The sequence below is a fragment of the Pristis pectinata genome, chromosome 2, assembly GCF_009764475.1.
Source record: "Pristis pectinata isolate sPriPec2 chromosome 2, sPriPec2.1.pri, whole genome shotgun sequence".
NCBI lineage: Eukaryota > Metazoa > Chordata > Chondrichthyes > Rhinopristiformes > Pristidae > Pristis > Pristis pectinata.
The window spans coordinates 53672850-53693353 of NC_067406.1; the positions used below are offsets into that span (position 1 = coordinate 53672850).

At 41.6% G+C, this 20504-nt stretch overlaps 1 protein-coding gene across 3 annotated transcripts in view; it reads left to right on the top strand.

Moving 5' to 3' along the window:
* Nucleotides 1-20504, top strand: part of kif2a (kinesin family member 2a) — a 95739-nt gene that overhangs the window by 1661 nt on the left and 73574 nt on the right. The window contains exon 2 of one of the 3 annotated variants that reach the window (XM_052010438.1): nucleotides 8841-9059. The exons of the other annotated variants lie outside the window; for them this stretch is intronic. The gene's annotated coding sequence lies outside the window, so the exon portion shown is untranslated. The remainder of the gene's footprint in view (nucleotides 1-8840; nucleotides 9060-20504) is intronic. 3 annotated transcript variants of the gene reach the window in all.

The window sequence follows — 20504 nt, forward strand, 5'->3', positions numbered from 1 at the left end:
TTCTTCTACATTCTCATCAACTCTCCAGATTCTGCCACTCGCATGCACAAAGGGGCCAATTAACTTGCAGATACACACCTCTTTGGGATGTGGGAGGAAACCCATGCATATAGGAAGTATATGCAAACTCCACATAGACATCACCCTAGGTCAGGATTGAACTCGAATTTCTGGTGCTGTGAGGCAGCAGCTGTACCACTATGCTACTCGTATATATAAGCTTATTTAATATTAAAATATTAACAAGCAGAAGCAGACACTTGCTCTCCTAGTCAACAAAGACATGGCATTTTCTGTTCCTCAGGTTCAAGTCTGTACGTGATCCCTATATTTTTTAAATCCCCTTGTGTCTAAAATTCTTAATGACAAGGATCCACAGCCTTGTGGAATAGAGAATTCCAAAGATTTGTGACCCTCAGAATAAATAAACTATTTTCATTTTATTCCTAAATGTCCAGATCTGTTCTTGGACTGTGCCCCTAGTTTGAGACAGTGTAGTAAGAGTAAACAGCTGTCAGGATCTCTCTCAACCTGTTCATTTGAAAATTTTCCTCATTTCAGTGGGATTCCTTTCCTTTTTGAATCCAGTGATCGCAGGTCCGTCTGTATCTAGCAGCATTGATAAGGGTACACCAGTTGACGTGATGTATTTGGACCTTTAGAAAGCCTTCAATGAGGTGTCATGCAAAGATTATTAAACAAAATTACAGCACTATAGGTAGAAGTGTATTGGTGTGGATTGAGGATTGGTTAATTGACAGAAAATTGTGTAGTAATAATGGATCACTTTCATAATGGGAGGCTGTAATTAGATGGGTGCCATAGGATTTGATGCTGGAACACCAATTTATATCAATAATTTGGATGACAGAATCAAGTGTAATGTATTCAAGGTTGCTGATCTTACAGAGCTGTGTGTGAGAATGCAGAGAGGTTTCAGTGGGTATAGATAGGTTAATTGAATGAGTGAGGACTTTGGATGTGGAAAAATGAGGTCATTGGCTCTTGTGGTGGAAAAAAATAGAAATTTCTTATTTTTCAAATTGTGAGTGATTGGTGCTTAGGGTGATTTTTTTTCTGTTGTATATGTAAGTCAATGTGCATGTACAATGAGCAATTAGGAAGGCAAATGGTATTTTGGCCTTTATTGCAAGAAGATTTGAGTTCAAGAGTAGAGATGTCTTGTTTAATTATGTAGAACTTTGATGAGACTGCATTTGAAATGTTGTGGATGGTTCTGGTTTCTCTTCCCAAAGAAGGGAGGAATGCAGCAAAAGTTTACCAGATTTGATTCCTGGGATGGAGAAATTATCATATGGTGAGAGAGGAAGCAGACCTAGCCTACACCGTCTTGAGTTCAGAAGAAAGCTTATTTTGATGAAATGTAAAACAAAATGCAGCCTGTCAGAGTTTAAGCAGGAATAATATTTCTCAAGCTAGGGCATCTAGATCTGGTCTCAAAATAAGGGATTGGCCATTCAGGCATGAGATGGCTGAGGCATGAGTTGAAGTTAGCTGTGATCTTACTAAATGGCAGAGCAGGCACAAGGGGCTGAAAGGCCTCGTATTTTACTGTCTTTTTGTTTGTCCCATGAATTGTGAATGTTTAGTGCGCCATTCCAAAGCATTTACATCCTTGAATAGAGACAGTAACTGTGTACACTCTTTTCAGGTGAGGTCTTGCCATTGCCCTGAACCATTGCAATGACTTCCACATTCTTTTGTTCCAAATGCTTTGTAATATAGGCCACACTACCATGTATTTACCTTTCTAATTGCTTGCTGTACCAATATATTTACTTTGTGCTTCTTGTGAACTAGCAGAACAAGATTCCTGTGCACATGAACATTGCCATTAAATGTGAAGGATTGGTGATTAGACCTTGTTGGGGTTAGTTATTATGACACGAATTTTACTTGCCACTTGTTAATGTCTGCCTAATGCTGTCTAGGTCTTGCGGCATGTAGATTGGACTGCTTCATTTTCTGAGGAATTGTAAATGGAGTTGAGCACTGTTTAGTCTTCAGGGAACATCCCCACATCTGTCCTGATGATGGAAGGAAGGTCATTGAAACAGCTGATTGTGGTTGTGGCCAGGGTGCTCCTCTGAGGAATTCCTGCTCTTATGTCATGAGTCTGGGAGGATTACCTCCAGCAACCACAGCCATCTTCCTTTTTATGAGCTCTGACTGTAACCTTGGAATGTTCTTCCATTGATGACAACTGAATTGCATTTTACTAAGGCTCCTTGTTGCCACACTTGGTCAAGTGCTGTCTTGATGTCAAGGGCAGTCACTCACCTGGCTTCTGAAATTATTAAGATGGGTTCCTAAGGTTGCTATTCTACACAATAAGTTTTTGCTTTATGCCAATGATTTTTAAACTGTTGTGCTACAGGACAAAATTGTTGATGGGAATCAAACAAAGCTCTTTGATAAATAGGGGTACATGCTAGAGTGAGCACTTCGTGCTACAGAAGCTTGCTTCCAAAAGAACTGAAATTGGGTATGGAGGAAAGAAAATTTCAAAGAAGACACTTGAAATTCTGAAGGTTTGTTTTAACTCTGAGGAGAAAACTTCGTTTGTTTCGTACCACCTTGAGACATCTCAAACTCTTTGCAGATAATGAAGACTCTTCAGCTGTTATCAATGTGCGATATAGGAGATATGACAGCCAATTTGCATGGTCCCACAAACAGTAATATGACAGTGCTAGATAAAAGCTAAGTATCTATAAGGACAGTGTGGAGCCAATATTTTCAAAATAGTACAGTGGGATCGTTTACACTCAGGACTGTTGGGGTCTTTAGTAATTTATGTAAATAATGGGACCCCTGACTGTAGCAATCCCTGAGTATTGTACATCATGATAGCTTAGTGTAGGCTTTGTGTTCTTGTTTAGAGACATGAACCCACAAACCTTATACTTGTTACAGCACAAAAGGAGACCATTGGGCTCCCTGGATCCTTGCCGGCTCCCAGCAGAGCAATTCCATCAGACCCATTTTCCCCCCCCCCCCCCAATTCCCTTGTACCCCTGCAATTTATTCCCTCTCAAACTTTCCACCAATTCCCCTTTGATTCTTTTTGTTAGAAATTTGTACTAATGTGTAATTTACCAGAGCCAGTTAACATACCAACATATCTTTTGGGATGGGGGTGGGTTGGGGGGAAGGAAAGCAGAGTACCCACACGGTCATGGAAGAAACACGAAAACTCCTTGTGGACAGCAGCTGAGGTTGGGATCAAATCTGGGTTGCTAGAGCTGTGAGGCAACAGCACTAACTGTTTTGCCACTGTATCACCTACTAACCTTGGACCAGATCATAAGAAGCTTAACACCTAATTTTTAAAATTTGTGCTATATTACATTAATCAGTTAGAATACAACTCAAAACATTTTAACTTGTCTCAAAACCATTGTATGTCACCCTGGAGCAGAACAATCCAAAAGTTGGGAGAATGGTGAACTTACAATACAATTACTGCCAAGAGTTTTGCTGGAGCATCTATAGAAGGTCAAGTAATTTTATATCCTTTGATATGTAACCCCCATGTTGCTTTAGTTTGGTTTCTAGTTTTTGAAGATTGAAGGGAGGAGTGGATGGAGGGTTAGGATGTGAGAGAGAATGGGAAGATTTGGGGAGTAAATGAAGAAAGTTAAGGAGGGTTTGGGGGTGGAATTGAGAGTGAGAGGGCTGTAGGAGATGGAGTGGGACAAAGGCATATGCTTGGATCCATATGTGTATACATGCACCGACGTGAGTTTGTGCAGACACATGTCCACGCAAATGAACCTGGACTTCATTCATCTTTTACCATCTTCCCACTAGACCAAGACCTTGATGTGTCAAGCTACATGGTAGCTGTTATTCCACGACTCATCCTGTATTAAAAGAAATTGTGAACGGTCAAATTTCACTACTCAGTATGGAAGGTCAGAACACTCATGGGTAGCTTATTGTCATCTGTGTGGCTCCAAAATAAGTGTTAGCATTGAAAGAACATCAGTGGCGAGCATTTGAAAGACATTGCAAAGAAAGCTCTTCTTAGGTAGTGTTTCAAAGATAATCCGATAATCAACCAACAGGAACTGCAGAGTGTCTGCAGTGCCATAAAATCTACTTTAAATAGCACCTGTGATGAGACTCTCGATTCCTGTATAACAAAACACAATTTTTGTTTTGATGAAAACATCCAGCTAATTAACTACAAATGCAGTGCCATTCTTGGATTGTAAGGCCCATGATACCTTAAGGAAAAAAAGGAAAGAGCTGAACGTGCACTCGAAATTCAAGGTGCAAAAAGAAGCCCATGTCCCGAAGAATATTTGGTGGTTGGAAAGAGCACAGGAGAACCAGTAACTAACTGGTAACTACAACATGTGTAGATCCTTAAATACTGTTAAGACCACCTGTGGCCCTAAACATCCAAGGGTCCATCCCTCTGAGAGCTAAGAATGGAGGCAAGCTCATCAAAAATGGAAAAGCAGTCTGGCACCCCGAGAAGGAGCACTGAACAATCCATCTGGTGAGACAGTCCTTAGCTTGAGCTTTTTTGAAGCAAGGATCTTTGGCTCACACTCTGGCAATCTGATCCTTTGTCAGCAACCCCAAGCCAACAAGAAGTTGAGAAGGTCACACATTAACTTGAAAACAACATGCTGTTTGGAGCAGCGAATATCCCTGCTGAAGGTTTTAAGCTAGGCAAAGAGGAACCTCGTGTACAAATTCACAATCTTGTCTTCCACAGCTAGGAAGTGGAGAATGTGCAGGAGACTTCTGAAAAGTCATAATCATACTAACCAAAAAATGAGATGCATCCTGTTGCAAAGTTGACAGGAATCTGCTATAGGGTCTTATCAACTGCCTCCTCCCTAAATCATAGGATGGATTACCTCCATCAAAATGCACAGTGGATATGAACTTCAAGAAAAATGCAGGGAGTATCATTGGGCAAAAGATACAAAAGCGAGAGCATGAACCACCAGACTGAAGGACATCTGTCCCACTGTCATAAGGCTCTTGAATGGACCCCTCGTATGCTAAAAGGTGAACTCTTGATCTCCCAATCTACCTTGTGTGGCCCTTTTATTTTATTTGTCTACCTACACTGCACTGCACTTTCTCTAACTGCAGCACTATATTCTGCATTTGTTTTTTCTTTCTACTACCTTGATGTACATGTCTGTGGCATGATCTGCCTGGGTGGCATGCAAACAAAAGCTTTTCACTGTATGTAGATGCATGTGACAATAATAAGCCTATACCAGTACCAATTACTATGCATTGCCTTTATTTTAAACCTTGCTAAAGCCTATGACACTCACTTGAGAGGGCCACGACACCCAACTTCTCCCTATAGTTCAGGTCCTCAAGTCCTGGCAGCATTCTCGTAAATCTTCTATGCACTCTTTCACGCTTAATGATGTCTTTCCTATAAAAGGGTAACCAAAACTGTACATGCGGCCTCACCAATGACTTGTACAACTGCAACATAACATCCCAACTCCTATACTCAATGCACTTACTGATGAAGGCCATCATGCCAAATGCTTTATTCACCACCCAGTCTAACTGTGACCCCACTTTCAGGGAACAGTGAACTTGTAGAACAAAGGAACCTAGGAATACATCGCTTCCTAGGGCCCTACTATTCACTGTGAAAGTCCTTCCCTGGTTTGACTTCCAAAATGCAACACTTTGTACTTATTTGAATTGAATGCCATTTGCCATTTCTTGGCCCACTTACCTGGATGTTCAAGATCCACTGTAAATTTTGATAACCACCTTCACTGTCTATGATACCACCTATTTCAGTATCATCTGCAGACTTACTAACCATGCCTTGCACATCCTCATTCTGATCATCTATATAAATGGCAAAGAACAGTGGGCCCAGCACTGATCCCTATGGCACACCACCGGTCATAGGTCTCCAGTCCAAAAAGCAACCTTCCACCATCTCCGTCTGCTTCCTACTATCAAGCCAATTATGTATCCACTTAGCTAGCTCTCCCTGAATGCCACGCGATCTAACCGTGCAGTCTAGCCTTTCATGCAGAACCTTGTCAAAGGCCTTGCTAAAGTCCATATAGATTACATCCACTGCCCAGCCCTCATCAGTCCTCTTGGTTACCTCTTCAAAAAAAAACTCAGTTGGATTTGTGAGAGACAATTTCCTATGCACAAAGCTGTGCTGGCTATCCCTAATCAGTTCTTATCGATCGAAATACTGGGAGGTTCTGTCCCTCATAATCCTCTCCAGTAACTTTCCCACTAATGGTGTCAAGCTCACCAGCCCATAGTTCTCAGCCAAGAAAGGCTGTGTCAGAACAAAGATCCCAACCTGCCTCCAGTGCACAACAATGTCTCCACCGTATGTCTCGGACTCTACCTCTTGACAAAGGTGGTCATTGATGATGAAATTTACCAGTGTCTCCGCTGTGCCAATATAAACTTTGGCCATTAGAAAAAAAGATTGTTTGCAAAGTCATGATTTCAACCTGAGATGAAGCCTTTGATCTTAACAGGCGGCAATGATCTTTGCCTCTTGTATGCTTGCGCAACACAAGCCATCTACAGGCACCTTGAAAAGTACTTGTGAAGGTACCCCAAAGAGGATTTATCCTGCCAGTGGAAGGATAAATTAACCAATGTTAACCTACTCTTCCAACCCAATATCCTAGTATCAGGATTCTAATTGTATTCAGTTAGCTCCGATGGGTGAGCCACATAACTCACATGCCCAATGCCATGTTCCTGAAATAAGTACAATGCTTGGAGCTCCATCACAGCAAGAGATTATCAGGGGGCAGATGCTGTTAAAGCTTCCTTCTTTCAAAAAAAAAGTGTAATGTCTTCACTGACTTGTGGGAATCTCTGGACCATGACCACTCAAAATGGAAAAGAAACATCCAGATTGGGACTGGAAACCGTGAATCTTTTCAGGAATGTATGGAAGCACAGCAAAAGTGGTGGAAGAAGCATGTTACCTCCCATACCAATCAGCCCACCCATCCAGTCAAGTATCTTCTGTGCTCCTATGGGAGAGCATGTGGATCCCTAATTGCCCTCATTAACTGCTTCAGAATACACATAACTAAGTGGACACATCATCCCTGGCCCCTAAGGGCTTCCTAAGGATACTGCACACTTGAACAAGGCTTGATAAAGTGCTCTATTCATTCAACATGCACAGACTCTTGAGCGGGCAGAGAAAATATGTGTATATTAATCCCAGCTATAATTTAAATTACATTTCAGTGGTATTTAATGAATTCAGTTTTTAAAATATTTTTGGTTCCCTGACCTGGTTGCTCTGCATGGACTTGAGAGTTAGGGTGGTAACAATCTTGTTTTCAATATTGATATTAAAAATGTAATTTCAGATTCCCATTTTCTAGCTTAAATTTAAATTCTGAAATTTGAATAGATTTTTCTGCTTCTGCAACATACAAATATTGCATATCTTTTCCCATTGTAGACCATTCTGAAGTTTCAATTAGTTGCTTAAAATTAACATTCTGTTTTAATCTAGATTAATATCTCAATGTATTTCTTATCTATGGCTTAAATTGGTAACCCAGTGTAAGTGCAAAATTTAAATTGTGTTTTTTGCTCAATTGAAAATATCCAAAGGTAGCTCACGTTGGCCTAGAGGCTTTTGCGAAGTAGTGGAAGTGTTTTTGGTTACATATCCAATGTTGAAGTGAGAGCTTTCGGTACTAGGAATGAGAGACATCTAGGACCTTTAGGAAGGAAGCTCCATTGAATAGGCCCAATGCAACTGATAGCTGTGTCCCATACTGAGAAAAGATAAAGGGATATGTCTTTTGGAGCTTTTAAATGATACGTACAACACTTCATAAATACAAGCTGTTGTTTAGAGTCTGAGGGAAGCTACATTTTGATGTGTATAATTTTAGAACAAAAGTTCAAGATTGCATATTTTAGATGCAGGTTTGAAATGCACAAAGATTGGCAAAGAAAAGGCTTATTAAACTGATTTGGAACCAGAGTTTTTTTGATGTGTTTTGGGGGCTCACTGGAAATGATGAGAAAGGAGCTAATGGGAAACAGAATTTCAGCAGAATCTGGGCAGAATTAAGTTTTTCAATTATCTGTCAAATTTGTCTTTTCAAAAGCTTTAAAAAAAATTTATTTCCACCATTCTATTTGGACTTGCCATGTTATAAACAAATCCTCATCATAAAAATTGATTCCTGCTTTTATGATTAATAAATTGAAGCTTCCCATTTATCTGCGAAACTGTTATGTTGAAACACAAGAATAAAACCAGACAACCCACCAGAATCCAATACTCTGAATTCAAATTGCAGAATTGTTCCCAACACAGCAAAATTGGCAGCATTGCCTCACTGGCTAGGCAAGGAGTGGGTTGATATAATCCTAAATGCAGAATTGTATCTTTTCAGCCAATGTCCCTGACTATGTTCAATTACACTGGCAGTGCAGGCTTACTAGAGTTGGTGGGGAGTACAGGCGACACCTGCATCATAGGGGGGAAGGGGGTTGTGTTCCTAGAAAATTTATGTGTCATGATTTTTTTCCATAACATGAAGCTGTGTCATCTGTCATCAAGAAATGTAGGTTGAAAAAAATTGCTTTATTTACTTTTTTTCCACATACAGAATAAAATTTCACTCTTTTAAATGTATCCAATATTTTTGGGTAGTGATTTGTGAATTCCATAAGAGCAAATTTCCATTACCTGAACTGCTGTAATGCGGAGTCGCCTGTAGTATACAGTTCTTTGTTGAATGTCCCTGAGAGCTGTAAACATTGACTTTGAACCTCATGAAGTCTCTTGGTTTCAGGTCAAACATGGGCAAATGAACTTAATGCTGATTCCATCTGGTGCCTTCCCTCAGCTGATAATTCAGTACTCCATGTGGAACAACTTTGGGGCAAAGCACCTGAGAGTTGGAAGGGCACAGAATGTACTCTGAGTGTGAGACCTCAATGTCCAGTGCCTAGAGTGGCTTGATCACAACAACAGTGACCAAGCTGGTGGAATCCTGAGTCTGTGACAGGTGGTAAGTGAACTAATAGAATGGGGGGGTGGGGGGGGTGGGGAACCTACTTGACTTCATTCTCATCAGTTTATCTGTTTCAGATGCATCTGTCTGTAAAAGCATTGGTAGAAGTGACTGCCGCACAGAAAATTTTATCTTCACACCATGGAAATCCTTCACCATGTGCTATTGGGGTAGAATTTGAATATATCCAGCAGCTTAAAACTGGGCATCCATGAACTATTGAGTTCATCAGTGGCAAATTTTTTCCCCACACAAGCTGTAATTTTATGGCCTGGCATATCCCTCCACTCTACCATTACAATCAAACAAGGTCAAGAAACAAAGTCACGACAAGATAGACAACTAGGATCCTATAGAGAAATAACTTTATTCTTTCGCGAGTTGCATCTATGAATACTGTCACCACTATTATCATTGAAGCTGCTCTACTCACAGATTCACTACTTAGTTGATGGTTGCTGTGTGTATGATTGTTCCTTGGGGAGTCGGTGCTCATTGGTTATCTAGATTTTGACTGACCATTGACATCGTATTTCTTAGTTATTGTCATGTAGGCAGAAGCCATTAGGCTCCATATGCCATTTGTCTTTGGATACTTCAGCCATGGGAAGGTTTATCATTCTACAGCTTTCTTGAATTGTAAACTTCCTTCAACTCAGCCACTTCTCTTTCAACAGATTCTGTAGTCCTCTTGATGTAATGCAGAGCAGCTCAGTGCATGATCCTTGTCTAGTTATCCACAACTGTACTCCTTTTCCTATTGACCAAGTGGAGGTCGGGAGGATAATTCTACATAGGGAACCAAAGATGAATCAAGTAGGCACACTTGAAGATTAAGTGCCATAAAGCCATATCATTGACCACCTGAATGTTAAACGTCAACTGCAGCAGAATTGTATTGCAACAGCTTTTGGCACCTTCTTCACTCCAACTTATTAGCAAAACCTGAGGTTCAATCCTGATTCAAAGTGAAGTGTGGAAGATCAAGCCAAGAAAACACCATGTGTATCTAAAATTGAGTAACCACCCTGGTGAGGCTACCATACAAAATTTCATATAGCAAAATCTTATGTACAGCCAAATGATATCATAATGGATCAAATCAAAGTTCTGTAATCCTGCTACATCCAGTCATTTACAGTAGTGGATGATTAAAGAGATAATGAGTGAAAAAGCCTCCAAGAACATCCCCATATCCATTTCTTACCTTGGTGATGAAGGAATCATCGAGTGAGTACAACCATTTTCACCCTAATGTTTAAGTGCATGATCTTTCTCAGTCTCATCATCCTGAGGTCACTGCCATAACAGAAGCCAGATTTTAGCCTTTTGGGTTTGCTTTATGCGATATCAAGAAATGGCTGAGAGCACTGGATACAGCAAAGCTTGGGGTAACATATTACATCTATGTGGTACTGATGAATTGTATTCTGGAATAGATGCACCTCCAGCCAAATTATTACAGTCCAGTTAAAGCACTGGTTTCAACACAAAAACGTGGAAATTTGTCCAGGGCATATACTGTTCACATAAAACAGGAAAATCAGTTTATTGTCAATCATTGGAAAAGTGATCCAAAGTGCCATTGATAGTGCTCTGAAGTAGTAGTTACCAAACCTAGTCCTTAGTTTTGCTTGACTTCAGATCTTAAATGTGGACTAAAGCGTTGAATTCCAATAGGTGAGAGTGACAACCTTTGACTGTTTTTGAGTGCGGCATCATGAAGTCCAAGCAAAATTGAAGTCACTAGACATCGAATGGAAAAACTTCCACTGGTTGAAGTCTGCTTTGTACAAAATTAGATAATCGTGGTTGTTGGAGACCAAATGTAGGAGGTCCACGATGCTGGGGAAGAGTCCATTGAGCCATTCACCCAACCATCTTAATCTGCTTCATCAATGACTTTTTTTTATTTAAGATGGGAAATGGGGTGTTTGCACAAAATTTAGTTCCATTCACAAGTCCTCAAGAAACAACAGTTGACACATTTGGGCATGAGTCTGTTCTAATGCTTTATTGAGATTCAACAGCAATACCATCACTGATCTCCATTGTCTCATTGTCAATTTCCTAGTGTTCACAATTGTACAGGAACTTATTGAACCTGCCACACACCTGTGATTAGAAGAGCAGATCAGGGACTGGATATCATGCAATGAGCAGCTTGCCTCTCAACTCTAGCCTTTCCATCTCTGTACAAGACATATTTGTAGTCAAATGGAGTATTCTGCACTTGCCTGGATGAGTATAGTTCCAATAAAACTGATTGACACTATTCAGAATGAAGCAGTCCACTCTATTGCCCATCCAATCTCCCAAGCATTGTTCTCCTCGACCATCAGAACACTATGGTTGCAGAAGACGTGTGTGCGGAAATTTAAGTTTGTTGGCTTTTGGAAGGGCACTCTCGTAACCGTAATCTCATGCAGCAAACATTTATGTGTGCATCCATAAGATATTGTCGACATTTTGCATGCAGTCCTGACGCTGGGTCTCGACCTGAAACATCAATGATTTCTTTCTTCCTGCAGATGCAGCCCAGCCTACTTGGTTCCTTCAGTTTTTTTTTTGTCCCATGGGGCTACAGGTCCACTATCTGAAAGAAGGAAGCACTGCCAATGGTCTCTTTGACTTCTTTTCAATTAAGGTTTTGCACACAGGGTTCTCCTAGTTATCAGTAAAACTGCTGCATTGCTCAAGACCTTGCTTGGCCACATCACTACATAGGCGATACTCAAGCAATCTATTTAAATTTAATTCAATATTCACCTCATTCTGACGGTTAGAACTTATACATGCAAGTGCTATCTTCCCATCTTAAATGGTTAATGATTGAAAGGTGTTGATGTTCAAAAGGATCTGGTTGTCCTTGTATTAAAGTTAGCTTGCAGGTTCAGCAAGTTATGAGAATGGCAAGTGGTGTGTTGGTCATGTAGAATTTGAGTACAAGATCATAGACCAGTGGGTGGGGTCAATATCAATAAAGGGTTGTTCATTCAGGACAGAGATGAGAAGAAATCCCTTTACCCAAAAGGGAGTGAATCTTTAGAATTGTCTTCCCAAGAGGGCATTGAAGACTTAGTCACTGATATTCAGTACAGAGACTCGTGCATTTTTAGATAATAAGGAAAATGAAATAAGTGGAGGAAATTGGTATTGATGTTTTAAAACAAAAATCAGACCTGGTCATGGAATGATTTTGGGGGCGCAAGGGGTCAAATAGTCTACTTCTCTAACCCATGTATTTTTAGGCTATTTTTGACTGTAGGCACAACTTGGCTTTCAATGCAGTTCTTGAGCTTAACAGTGGCAAAACTACAATTTAAGCATTAAAGGTGATCTGTGTCCCTTTGCTAACACTTGGTTTATGCACAAGCATAGAACTAATCAACATATAATAACAGCATATGATGCTTAATTGGAGAAGATGCATCTTTTCAATTAAGTGCACTTTTGTGCCAGTTAACTCAATGAATGACACTTCTTATTTCCCACAACAATGGACTCTCCAAGAGAGACACCTACCTACGATATTCAGTGACGTGCCATCTCCAAGTTGCTGCCTCTCAGCTCCAGTGACGCAGGTTCAGTCCTGACCTCTGGTGCTGTCTGTGCCTGTTTCCTCTGAGCACTGGTTCCCTCCCATGTTCCAAGAATATGCAGGTTGGTGGATTAATTGATTACTTTAAGTTACCCCAGTGTATAGATGAGTGGTAGAATCTAGGCAGGAATTGATGGGAATGCAGAGAGAGTAAAATGCGTCAGGGCAGTACTGTATAGACATGGGTGCTTGATGGTTGGCATTGACTCGGTGAATTGAAGGATTTGTTTCTCTGCTGTATTTGAGTCTCTACCTTACCAGTATGTGTCAAAATCCTTTAAAACATGATTGCAGGAATAGAATTCTCCATTCAAAGGGTATTCAGCTTCTTCTGAATAAAAGGTTGTAGCTTAGCCAAGTATTAATTTTTTCTTGTCTGAGAATGACTCCGGGGTTGTCTTTGATGCCCTAGGATGGCAGTTAGTGCAGCTGCTTCTCAATTCCAGGGACCCAGGTTTGATGCTGATCTTGGGCTGTCTGTATGGACATGTTCTCCCTATGTGCTCTGAGTTCCTCTTCATCCCAAGGATGTGCTTGTAGGTTAAAGATGGCCACTAAAATTTGCCCTTCCTGTTGGTAAGTGCCAAGAATCAAAAATGAGTTGATAGGGATATAGGACAGAATGAGGTACGTGGCTACGGGGGAATAAGAGGAGGGGAATGGGATTGATGGAATTTCCTTGCTGGGAGCTGGCATGGACCCAATGGGTCAAATGGCCTCCTCTGTTATAATTAGTAAGTAAATGAGATCAGCCTTTATTAAAATACTATTAAAAGTTTGCAAATGACATCAAGCTGATGAGGATAAACTGTAAAAGGATTGAGTTGGACAGACAGGTGGCAAATGCAATCCAAAGAAATTCACGTTGGAACAAAGAAACAATGATTGACATAATGGAGAGATTAAATTGAGATACAGTAAATTTCAGTAAACTGGAAAACTGAAGGTTCATTTTATTTTTAAGGATTTCAAAGGGATGAGATAATGTAGAACATAGTGTGCAGTTTAACTTTATCCAGAATAGTAAAACCAGAGGACATGACGTGTGCTTGAAGGAACACATACAAGACTAATATTTTGGTGAGAGTTGTAAATCCATGGTATGGATTCCATAACAAAAATATAAAAGTAATGTTGAATTGTTCAGATGGTGATTTCTTGCAAGAATTAACATTATGCGATGCAGTGCATGTGTAATATGTTAGCACATCCTAAGTGTAGCATGCAGAGCACTAATGGGTGGAACAGGTTACTTAGGGTCAATGGTTCTGAAAGTTCTCAATCATTGGAGGTTTTCCTTTCCTCTACACGAAGGTCTGTTATATGGCATAATAAAACAATAATAAACTTGTTGATTAATCATGTGGAACCATCTAGTTAATGAAGAACTAATTTAACCTGGGTTTTTTCTTTCATTTGGCGGTTCCCATATGATTAGTCCTAATATCTTTTAGTCTTCCCTTTTGGAGTTCAAGTGGGCAATCCAGTTATCAACCTTGTGCAGTACATAATATGCAATAGAAACATAGAAAACCTACAGCACAATACAGGCCCTTCGGCCCACAAAGCTGTGCTGAACATGTCCCTACCTTAGAAGTTAATAGGCTTACCCATAGCCCTCTATTTTTCTAAGCTCCATGTACCTATCCAACAGTCTCTTAAATGACCCTATTGTATCTGTCTCCACCACCATTGCCAGCAGCCGATTCCACGCACTCACCGCTCTCTGAGTAAAAAAACTTACCCCGACATCTCCTCTGTACCTACTCCCCAGCACCTTAAACCTGTGTCCTCTTGTGGCAACCATTTCAGCCCTGGGAAAAAGCCTCTGACTATCCACACAATCAGTGCCTCTTATCATCTTGTACACCTTTATCAGGTTACCTCTCATCCTCTGTTGCTTTAAGGAGAAAAGGCCGAGTTCACTCAACCTGTTTTCATAAGGCATGCTCCCCAATCCAGGCAACATCCTTGTAAATCTCTTCTGCACCCTTTCTATGGCTTCCACATCTTTCCTTTAGTGAGATGACCAGAACTGAGCACAGTACTCCAAGTGGGGTCTGACTATGGTCCAATATAGCTGCAACATTACCTCTCGGCTCCACGATTGATGAAGGACAATACACCGTATGCCGCCTTAACCACAGAGTCAAGCTGTGTAGCTGCTTTGAGCTTTCTATGGATTCGGACCCCAAGATCTCTCTGATTCTCCACACTGCCAAGAGTCTTACCAGTAATACTATATTCTGCCATCATATTTGACCTACCAGAATGAACCACTTCACACTTATCTGGGTTGAACTGCATCTGCCACTTCTCAGCCCAATTTTGCATCCTATCTATGTCCCGCTGTAACCTCTGACTGTCCTCACTATCCACAATACCTCCAACCTTTGTGTCATCAGCAAACTTACTAACCCATCCCTGCACTTCCTCATCCAGGTCATTTATAAAAATCATGAAGAGTAAGGGTCCCAGAACATATCCCTGAGGCACACCACTGGTCACCGACCTCCATGCAGGATATGACCCGTCAACAACCACTCTTTGCCTTCTGTGGGCAAACCAGTTCTGGATCCACAAAGCAATGTCCCCTTGGATCCCATGCCTCCTTAATAAGCCATGCTGACTATTGCTAATCATATTATACCTCTCCAAATGTTCATAAATCCTGCCTCTCAGGATCTTCTCCATCAACTTACCAACCACTGAGGTAAGACTCACTGGTCTATAATTTCCTGGACTATCTCTACTCCCTTTCTTGAATCAAGGAACAACATGCGCAACCCTCCAATCCTCCGGAACCTCTCCCATCCCCATTGATGATGCAAAGATTATCGCCAGAGGCTCAGTAATCTCCTCCCTTGCCTCTCACAGCAGCCTGGGGTACATCTCTTCCGGTCCCGGCGACTTATCCAAGTTGATGTTATTCCAAAAGCTCCAGCACATCCTCTTTCTTAATATCTACACGCTCAAGCTTTTCAGTCTGATGCAAGTCATCACTAGAATCACCAGGATCCTTTTCCATAGTGAGTACTGAAGTAAAGTATTCATTACGTACCTCTGCTATTTCCACTGGATCCATACACACTTTCCCACTGTTACACTTGATAGGTCCTGTTCTTTTACATTCTTATCCTCTTACTCTTTACATACGTAGAATGCCTTGGGGTTTTCCTTAATCCTGCCCGCCAAGGCCTTCTCATGGCCCTTTCTGGCTCTCCTAATTTCCTCCTTCAGCTCCTTCCTGTTAGCCTTATAATCTTCCAGATCTCTGATATTACCTAGCTCTCTGAACCTTTTGTAAGCTTTTCTTTTGACTAGATTTATTACAGCCTTTGTACGCCACGGTTCCTGTACCCTATCATAATTTCTCTGTCTCATTGGAGTTCTGCATAGGTATGTTCCACACAAATATCCCTTGAACATTTGCCACATTTCATCTGTACTTTTCCCTGAGAACATCTGTTCCCAGTTTAAGCTTCCAATTTCCTGCCTGAGAGCCTCTTAATTCCCCTTACTCCAATTGAATGCTTTTCTAAGTTGTCTGTTCCTCTCTCTCTCCAATGCTGTTGTAAAGGAGATAGTGTCACTATCTCCAAAATGCTCTTCCACTGAGAGATCTGACACATGACCAGGTTCATTTCCCAATACTAAATTAAGTACAGTCTCTCCTCTTGTAGGCTTATCTACATATTGTGTCAAGAAACCTTCCTGAACACACCTAACAAACCACCACCCCATCTAAACCCCTTGCTCTAGGGAGATGCCAATCGATATTTGGAAAATTAAAATCTCCCATCACGACAACTGTTATTATCGCACCTTTCCAGGATCTGCTTCCCTCTCTGCTCCTCGATATCCCTGTTACTATTGAGAGGCCTATTTAAAAAAAAAACACCCAGTAAAGTTATAGACCCCTTCCTGTTCCTAACCTCCACCCACAGACACTCCGTAGACAATCCCTCCATGACGTTCACCTTTTCTGCAGCCGTGACACTATCTCTGATCAACAGTGCCGCTCCCCCACCTCTTTTACCTGCCTCCCTGTCCTTTCTGAAACATCTAAAACCTGGCACTTGAAGCAACTATTCCTGTCCCTGAGCCATCCAAGTCTCTCTAATGGCCACCACATCATAGCCCCAAGTACTGATTGATGCTCCAAGCTCATCTGCTTTGTTCACAATACTCCTTGCGTTAAAATAGACACATCTCAAACCGTCGGTCTGAGCACGTCCCTTCTCTATCACCTGCCCATCCTCCCTCTCGCACTGTCTACAAGCCTTCTCTATTTGAGAGCCAACCACCTCTTCCCCAGTCCCTTCAGTTTGGTTCCCACTCCCCCAACAATTCTAGTTTAAATTCTCCCCAGTAGCCTTAGCAAACCTCCCCGCCAGCATATTGGTTCCCCTGGGATTCAAGTGCAACCCGTCCTTTTTGTACAGGTCACACCTGTTCCAAGAGAGGTCCCAATGATCCAGAAATCTGAATCCCTGCCCCCTGCTTCAATTCCTCAGCCATGCATTTATCCTCCACCTCATTCTATTTATATACTCACTGTCGCGTGGCACAGGCAGTAATCCTGAGATTACTACCTATTCGGTCCTGTCTTTCAGCCTTCTGCCTAGCTCCCTAAACTCATTTTTCAGGACCTCATCCCTCTTTCTACCTATGTCATTGGTACCAACATGAACCACGACTTCTGGCTGCTTTCCCTCCAGCTCAAGAATGCTGTTGATCCGATCAGAGACATCCTGGATTGCTGATGTACCATCAAAGATGCCTTAGTGAATTAGTCCAGTACATTTTGTTAATAGCATGCACTGCAACTACTGTTTCCGTGATGAACTTGAATGTTTAAGGTGATGCGCTGTTAATCAAGAAGGTTTTAACTGGCAAGCTGCTTTAATGTTGTTGGAGTTGCAATCATGTAGAAATGTAGAGGGCATTCCATCCTACTCTTTCTTTGTGTCTTGGAGATGCTGGAAAGGCCTTGAGGATAGAAGGCATTGAGGTCTAAAGGTTAGATGTCCACTGGTTGTAGGATGTCTAACCTTTTGACCTGATCTTTTAGCCACCTTTAGGAGTCAAGTAAGATCAGTGCTGAGGTGTAAGAGCCAACAATAATAATGCTATGGGTAAATGGTAGATTTTCTCTTCCAGGAGCTAGCTAGCCATTATCTGGCCTTTGTGTGGCATAATGCATCTTCACTCAGCCAATGCCTGAATGTTGTCCGCATCTTGGTGCATTGAGGCATGAGCTGCTTCATTATCTAAGGAGTAGTGAATGGAACCCTATGCTGTACAGTACTCAGTAAATACACCCACATTTGTCACTTTGGATAGAGGGTCCTTGATGAAACAGCTATAGATAGTTGGTTCTGCTGTGCTGTCCTGAGAAATTCTTGCATTAATATTCTTGGGGTGAGATGGTTACCCAGAATCGAACTTGAACAGATTCCTTTGTCTGGAAAATTTTCGGCTTGGATCCCTTGACTTTAGTTTCACCAACAATCTTGATATCATGTTTAGTTAGATGCTGCCATGTTAGAGATGCTTTCCTTAAGGATTCAGCTACTTCATCTTTAATTGGGCCAAGACGAACAAAGTTTGGAGCAAAATCATCTTGGAGTATCAGTCAGTAAGTTGTCGGTAAAGTGTCACTTCATAGCACTATTGACATCGCCTTCCAATGTTGATGATTAGGAGAAGGCAAGGGTGTCATTAGTAGGTTTGGATTTGACCTGTTTTTTTATGTACAAGACATGCATTCACAATTTCCTATGATTGGGTACAAGCCATTGCTCTAGTTAGGTTGGAGGTGCAGCTAGTTCTGGAACATATAGGTCTTCAGATCAAAACCAGAGTGCTTCAGGTCCTTTAACCTTTGCTGTATTTGTGCTCTTAGCTATAGTTTACTATCAAAATCAGGTTTATTATCACTGACATGTCATGAAATTTGTTGTTTTGCGGCAGCAGTACAGTGCAAGATATAAAAATTACTATAAGTTATAAAACTAAATCGTACAAAAGAATAATGAGGTAGTGTTGATGGGTTCACGGACCATTCAGAAATCTGATGGCGGAGGAGAAGAAGCTGTTCCTGAAATGTTGAGTGTGGGTCTTCAGGCTCCTGTACCTCCTCCCTGATGGTAGTAATGTGAAGCGGGCATGTCCTGAATGGTGACAGTCCTTAATGATGGATGGCACCACCTCTTGAAGATGTCTTCAATGACTGGGTGGGTTGTGCCCGTGATGGCTGAGTCTACAACCCTCTGCAGCCTCTTTCGATCCTGCGCATTGGAGCCTTCATATCAGGTGGTGATGCAACTTGTCAGAATTCTCTCCACCGTACATCTGTAGAAATTTGCCAGAGTCTTTGGTGACGTACCAAATCTCCTCAAGCTCCTAATGAAGTAGAGCTACTGGAGTGCCGTTTTTGTGATTGCATCAATGTGTTCAGCCCAAGATAGATTCTCTGAGATGTTGATGTCCAGGAACTTGAAGCTGCTCACCCTTTCCACCAATGACCCCTCAATGAATATTGGCGTGTGTTCTCCCGACCTCCCCTTCCCGAAATCCACAATCAATTCCTTGGTCTTGCTGACATTGAGTGCGAGGTGGTTGTTGTGACACAACCAGCCGATCCATCTCACTCCTGTATGCCTCCTCATCACCATCTGAGATTCTGCCAACAACAGTGATGTCATCAGTGAATTTATAGATGGCGTTTGAGCTGTGCCTAGCCACACAGTCATGAGTGTAGAGAGAGTAGAGCAGTGGGCTAAGCACATATCCATGAGGTGCGCTTGTGTTGATCGTCACCGAGGAGGAGATGTTACTACTGATCTGCACTGACTGTGGTCTCCCAATAAGGAAGTTGAGGATCCAATTGCAGAGGGAGGTACAGAGGCCCAGGTTTTGAAGCTTGTTGATTAGTATTGAGGGAATGGTGTTGAATGCCGAGCTGTAATTGACAAACAGCAGCCTGACGTATGTTTTACTGTTGTCTCGGTGCTCCAAAGCTGAGTGGAGAGCCAGTGAGATTGTGTCCACTGTAGACCTGTTGTGGTAGGCAAATGGCAGCAGGTCCAGGTCCTTGCTCAGGCAGGAGTTAACTCTAGCCATGAGTAACTTCTTAAAGCACTTAATCATAGTAGATGTGAGTGCTACTGGACGATAGTCAATGAGGCAGCTCGCCCTGCTCTTCTTGGGCACCTGTATGATTGATGCCCTTTTGAAGCAGGTGGGAACCATTTATAGTGAATCAAAATGTCTAACATCTGGCTTCTGTGATGGTGGGGACATTGGGAGGAAACTGATGTGGATCATCTGGATAGTGTGTCTAGTAGTCAGTTTTAATGCTTCAGTCTTGCTTTTGTCACTGCAGACCTCCACCATTGTTTAAGAATTTGATATTCTTGGAACCATCGTTTGCTGGCTGTTTTATTTATCCATTATCTTTCATGACTGATTGCAGCAGGACTGCAGAACTTTCATCTGATCTGTTGGTTGTGGGATCATTGATCTCTGCCTACTTATTGCCCACTTTGCTCTAGTTATACTGTAGTTTCCTCTGTTTCATTTTTAGTGCACCTACTTTTATTCCTTTTTGCACACCTCATTGAATCAAGGTTAGTTCCTTGACTTGATGGAAAGAGCATCATGTTATATAACATTAATTGAAAAGTTCAGAGACGCAAGAGATTCTGCAGATGCTGGAATCTGGAGCAACACACGCAAAAAATGCTAGAGGAACTCACCTGCTGAGTTTCTCCAGCACTTTTTATGTGTGTTGCTGTAATGGAAAAGCTCAATGTTCGTATTGAGTATATTCATAA